Raw genomic sequence first — 6,465 nt, forward strand, 5'->3', positions numbered from 1 at the left:
TAGTACAATTCAAGTTTTAGGTATTGAATATGGAACTTTTAGCTGGCTTTGGTGACTTGGACATGAGCTAGAACCTTAAGATTCTGCCTGAAAGGAGGACTAGCAGCCGAGTTGCACGGGAGAATGTGAAAAGTGTTCATATGTAGTTAAAACCTGAGAAATCCGTCCGTTTTCGTCATTTGTTATCGAATCGACTTAAAGCCAGATCGTCACATTATCCGCTCTTCTCTCTGAAACGCTTGTACCTATCGTCTGCAAAGCTATGTCGCGTGCTGCGGTATGCGGAGACACTAAAATCACCATAGTAGAAAACACATGAAGCATCTAAGTTGATGTAATAGCCAGTAAGAAGTAATCCAATTCAAGTTTTAGGTATCGATTATTGACTTTTTAGCTGGCTTTGGTGCCTTGGACATGAGCTAGGACCTTAAGATTCTGCATTAAAGGAGGACTAGCAGCCGAGTTGCATGGAGAATGTGAAAAGTGTTCATATGTAGTAAAAACCGGAGAAATCCGTCCGTTTTCGTCATTTGTTATAGAATCGACTTAAAGCCAGATCGTCACATTGGCTGCTCTTCTCTCTGAAACGGTTGCACTTATCGTCTGCAAAGCTATGCCGCGTGCTGCGGTATGCTGAGACACTAAAATCACCATAGTAGAACACAGATGAAGCTTCTAAGTTGATGTAATATCCAGTAAGAAGTAGTACAATTCAAGTTTTAGGTATCGATTATTGACTTTTTAGCTGGGTTTGGTGCCTTGGACATGAGCTAGGACCTTACGATTCAGCATGAGAGGAGGACTAGCATCCGAGTTGCACGGTAGAATGTGAAAAGTGTTCATATGTAGTAAAAACCTTAGAAATCCGTCCGTTTTCGTCATTTGTTATCGAATCGACTTAAAGCCAGATCGTCTCATTGGCCGCTCTTCTCTCTGAAACGCTTGTACTTATCGCCTGCAAAGCTATGTCGCGTACTGCGGTATGCGGAGACCCTAAAATCACCATAGTAGAACACAGATGAATTTTCTAAGTTGATGTAATAGCCAGTAAGAAGTAGTACAATTCAAGTTTTAGGTATCGATTATTGACTTTTTAGCTGGCTTTGGTGCCTTGAACATGAGCTAGGACCTTAACATTCTTCATGAAAGGAGGACAAGCAGCCGAGTTACACGGCAGAATGTGAAAACTGTTCATATGTAATAAAAACCTTAGAAATCCGTCCGTTTTCGTCATATGTTATCGAATCGACTTAAAGCCAGATCGTCACATTGGCCGCTCTTCTCACTGAAACGGTTGTACTTATCGTCTGCAAAGCTATGTCGCGTGCTGCGGTATGTGGAGAGAGTAAAAGCTCCATAGTAGAACACAGATGAAGCTTCTAAGTTGATGTAATAGCCATTAAGAAGTAGTACAATTCAAGTTTTAGGTATCGATTATTGACTTTTTAGCTGGATTTGGTGCCTTGGACATGAGCTAGGACTTTAAGATTCTGCATAAAAGGAGGACTAGCAGCCCAGTTGCACGGGAGAATGTGAAAAGTGTTCATATGTAGTAAAAACCTGAGACATCCGTCCGTTTTCGTCATTTGTTATCGAATCGACTTAAAGCCAGATCGTCACATTGGCCGCTCTTCTCTCTGAAACGGTTGTACTTATCGTCTGCAAAGCTATGTCGCGTGCTGCGGTATGCGGAGACACTGAAAGCACCATAGTAGAACACAGATGAAGCTTCTAAGTTGATGTAATAGCCAGTAAGAAGTAGTCCAATTCAAGATTTAGGTATCGATTATTGACTTTTTAGCTGGGTTTGGTGTCTTGGACATGAGCCAGGACCTAACGATTCTGCATGAAAGGAGGACTAGCAGCCGAGTTGCACGGGAGAATGTGAAAAGTGTTCATATGTAAAAAAAACCTTAAAAATCCGTCCGTTTTCGTCATTTGTTATCGAATCGGCTTAAAGCCAGATCGTCACATTGGCCGCTCTTCTCTCTGAAACGGTTGTACTTACCGTCTGCAAAGCTATGTCGCGTGCTGCGGTATGTGGAGACACTAAAAGCACCATAGTAGAACACAGATGAAGCTTCTAAATTGATGTAATAGCCAGTAAGAAGTAGTACAATTCAAGTTTTAGGTATCGATTATTGACTTTTTAGCTGGCTTTGGTGCCTTGGACATGAGCTAGGACCTTAAGATTCTGCATGAAAGGAGGACTAGCAGCCGAGTTGCATGGGAGAATGTGAAAAGTGTTCATATGTAGTAAAAACCTAAGAAATCCGTCCGTTTTCGTCATTTGTTATCGAATCGACTTAAAGCCAGATCGTCACATTGGCTGCTCTTCTCTCTGAAACGCTTGTACTTATCGTCTGCAAAGCTATGTCGCGTACTGCGGTATGCGGAGACCCTAAAATCACCATAGTAGAACACAGATGAAGCTTCTAAGTTGATGTAATAGCCAGTAAGAAGTAATCCAATTCAAGTTTTAGGTATCGATTATTGACTTTTTAGCTGGCTTTGGTGCCTTGGACATGAGCTAGGACCTTAAGATTCTGCATTAAAGGAGGATTAGCAGCCGAGTTGCATGGGAGAATGTGAAAAGTGTTCATATGTAGTAAAAACCGGAGAAATCCGTCCGTTTTCGTCATTTGTTATAGAATCGACTTAAAGCCAGATCGTCACATTGGCTGCTTCTCTCTCTGAAACGGTTGCACTTATCGTCTGCAAAGCTATGTCGCGTGCTGCGGTATGCTGAGACACTAAAATCACCATAGTAGAACACAGATGAAGCACCTAAGTTGATGTAATAGCCAGTAAGAAGTAATCCAATTCAAGTTTTAGGTATCGATTATTGACTTTTTAGCTGGCTTTGGTGCCTTGGACATGAGCTAGGACCTTAAGATTCTGCATGAAAGGAGGACTAGCAGCCGAGTTGCACGGGAGAATGTGAAAAGTGTTCATATGTAGTAAAAACCTGAGACATCCGTCCGTTTTCGTCATTTGTTATCGAATCGACTTAAAGCCAGATCGTCACATTGGCCGCTCTTCCCTCTGAAACGGTTGTACTTCTCGTCTGCAAAGCTATGTCGCGTGCTGCGGTATGCGGACACACTAAAAGCACCATAGTAGAACACAGATGAAGCATCTAAGTTGATGTAATAGCCAGTAAGAAGTAATCCAATTCAAGTTTTAGGTACTGAATATTGACCTTTTAGCTGGCTTTGGTGCCTTGGACATGAGCTAGGACCTTAAGATTCTACATGAAAGGAGGACTAGCAGCCGAGTTGCACGGGAGAATGTGGAAAGTGTTCATTTGTAGTAAAAACCTGAGAAATCCGTCCGTTTTCGTCATTTGTTATCGAATCGACTTAAAGCCAGATCGTCACATTGGCCGCTCTTCTCTCTGAAACGGTTGTACTTATCGTCTGCAAAGCTATGTCGCGTGTTGCCGTACTCGGAAACAGGAAAAGCACCATAGTAGAACACAGATGAAGCTTCTAAGTTGATGTAATAGCCAGTAAGAAGTAGTACAATTCAAGTTTTAGGTATCGATTATTGACTTTTTAGCTGGATTTGGTGCCTTGGACATGAGCTAGGACTTTAAGATTCTGCATAAAAGGAGGACTAGCAGCCCAGTTGCACGGGAGAATGTGAAAAGTGTTCATATCTAATAAAAACCTTAAAAATCCGTCCGTTTTCGTCATTTGTTATCGAATCGGCTTAAAGCCAGATCGTCACATTGGCAGCTCTTCTCTCTGAAACGGTTGTACTTACCGTCTGTAAAGCTATGTCGCGTGCTGCGGTATGTGGAGACACTAAAAGCACCATAGTAGAACACAGATGAAGCTTCTAAGTTGATGTAATAGCCAGTAAGAAGTAGTACAATTCAAGTTTTAGGTATCGATTATTGACTTTTTAGCTGGCTTTGGTGCCTTGGACTTGAGCTAGGACTTTAAGATTCTGCATGAAAGGAGGACTAGCAGCCGAGTTGCATGGGAGAATATGAAAAGTGTTCATATGTAGTAAAAACCTAAGAAATCCGTCCGTTTTCGTCATTTGTTATCGAATCGGCTTAAAGCCAGATCGTCACATTGGCCGCTCTTCTCTCTGAAACGGTTGTAGTTACCGTCTGCAAAGCTATGTCGCGTGCTGCGGTATGTGGAGACACTAAGAGCACCATAGTAGAACACAGATGAAGCTTCTAAGTTGATGTTATATCCAGTAAGAAGTAGTACAATTCAAGTTTTAGGTATCGATTATTGACTTTTTAGCTGGCTTTGGTGCCTTGGACATGAGCTAGGACCTTAAGATTCTGCATGAAAGGAGGACTAGCAGCCGAGTTGCATGGGAGAATGTGAAAAGTGTTCATATGTAGTAAAAACCTGAGACATCCGTCCGTTTTCGTCATTTGTTATCGAATCGACTTAAAGCCACATCGTCACATTGGCCGCTCTTCTCTCTGAAACGCTTGTACTTATCGTCTGCAAAGCTATGTCGCGTACTGCGGTATGCGGAGTCCCTAAAATCACCATAGTAGAACACAGATGAAGCTTCTAAGTTGATGTAATAGCCAGTAAGAAGTAGTACAATTCAAGTTTTAGGTATCGATTATTGACTTTTTAGCTGGCTTTGGTGCCTTGAACATGAGCTAGGACCTTAACTTTCTGCATGAAAGGAGGACTAGCAGCCGAGTTACACGGGAGAATGTGAAAACTGTTCATATGTAATAAAAACCTTAGAAATCCGTCCGTTTTCGTCATATGTTATCGAATCGACTTAAAGCCAGATCGTCACATTGGCCGCTCTTCTCACTGAAACGGTTGTACTTATCGTCTGCAAAGCTATGTCGCGTGCTGCGGTATGTGGAGAGAGTAAAAGCACCATAGTAGAACACAGATGAAGCTTCTAAGTTGATGTAATAGCCAGTAAGAAGTAGTACAATTCAAGTTTTAGGTATCGATTATGGACTTTTTAGCTGGCTTTGGTGCCTTGGACATGAGCTAGGACCTTAAGATTCTGCATGAAAGGAGGACTAGCAGCCGAGTTGCATGGGAGAATGTGAAAAGTGTTCATATGTAGTAAAAACCTGAGAAATCCGTCCGTTTTCGTCATTTGTTATCGAATCGACTTAAAGCCAGATCGACACATTGGCCGCTCTTCTCTCTGAAACGGTTGTACTTATCGTCTGCAAAGCTATGTCGCGTGCTGCGGTATGCGGACACACTAAAAGCACCATAGTAGAACACAGATGAACCATCTAAGTTGATGTAATAGCCAGTAAGAAGTAGTACAATTCAAGTTTTAATTATCGATTATTGACTTTTTAGCTGGGTTTGGTGCCTTGGACATGATCTAGGACCTTACGATTCTGCATGAAAGGAGGACTAGCAGCCGAGTTGCACGGGAGAATGTGAAAAGTGTTCATATGTAATAAAAACCTTAAAAATCCGTCCGTTTTCGTCATTTGTTTTTAATCGACTTAAAGCCAGATCGTCACATTGGCCGCTCTTCTCTCTGAAACGGTTGTACTTATAGTCTGCAAAGCTATGTCGCGTGCTGCGGTATTTGGAGACACTAAAAGCACCATAGTAGAACACAGATGAAGCTCCTAAGTTGATGTAATAGATAGTATGAAGTAGTACAATTCAAGTATTAGGTATCGATTATTGACTTTTTAGCTGGCTTTGGTGCCTTGGACATGAGCTAGGTTCTTAAGATTCCGCATGAAAGGAGGACTAGCAGCCGAGTTGCATGGGAGAATGTGAAAAGTGTTCATATGTAGTAAAAACCTAAGAAATCCGTCCGTTTTCGTCATTTGTTATCGAATCGACTTAAAGCCAGATCGTCACATTGGCCGCTCTTCTCTCTGAAACGCTTGTACTTATCGTCTGCAAAGCTATGTCGCGTACTGCGGTATGCGGAGACACTAAAATCACCATAGTAGAACACAGATGAAGCTTCTAAGTTGATGTAATAGCCAGTAAGAAGTAGTACAATTCAAGTTTTAGGTATCGATTATTGACTTTTTAGCTGGCTTTGGTGCCTTGAACATGAGCTAGGACTTTAACATTCTGCATGAAAGGAGGACTAGCAGCCGAGTTACACGGGAGAATGTGAAAACTGTTCATATGTAATAAAAACCTTAGAAATCCGTCCGTTTTCGTCATTTGTTATCGAATCGACTTACAGCCAGATCGTCACATTGGCCGCTCTTCTCACTGAAACGGTTGTACTTATCGTCTGCAAAGCTATGTCGCGTGCTGCGGTATGTGGAAAGAGTAAAAGCTCCATAGTAGAACACAGATGAAGCTTCTAAGTTGATGTAATAGCCAGTAAGAAGTAGTAGAATTCAAGTTTTAGGTATCGATTATTGACTTTTTAGCTGGCTTTGGTGCCTTGGACATGAGCTAGGACCTTAAGATTCTGCATGAAAGAGGACTAGCAGCGGAGTTGCACGGGAGAATGTGAAAA

Source organism: Schistocerca gregaria, unplaced genomic scaffold (assembly GCF_023897955.1).
Source record: "Schistocerca gregaria isolate iqSchGreg1 unplaced genomic scaffold, iqSchGreg1.2 ptg000492l, whole genome shotgun sequence".
NCBI lineage: Eukaryota > Metazoa > Arthropoda > Insecta > Orthoptera > Acrididae > Schistocerca > Schistocerca gregaria.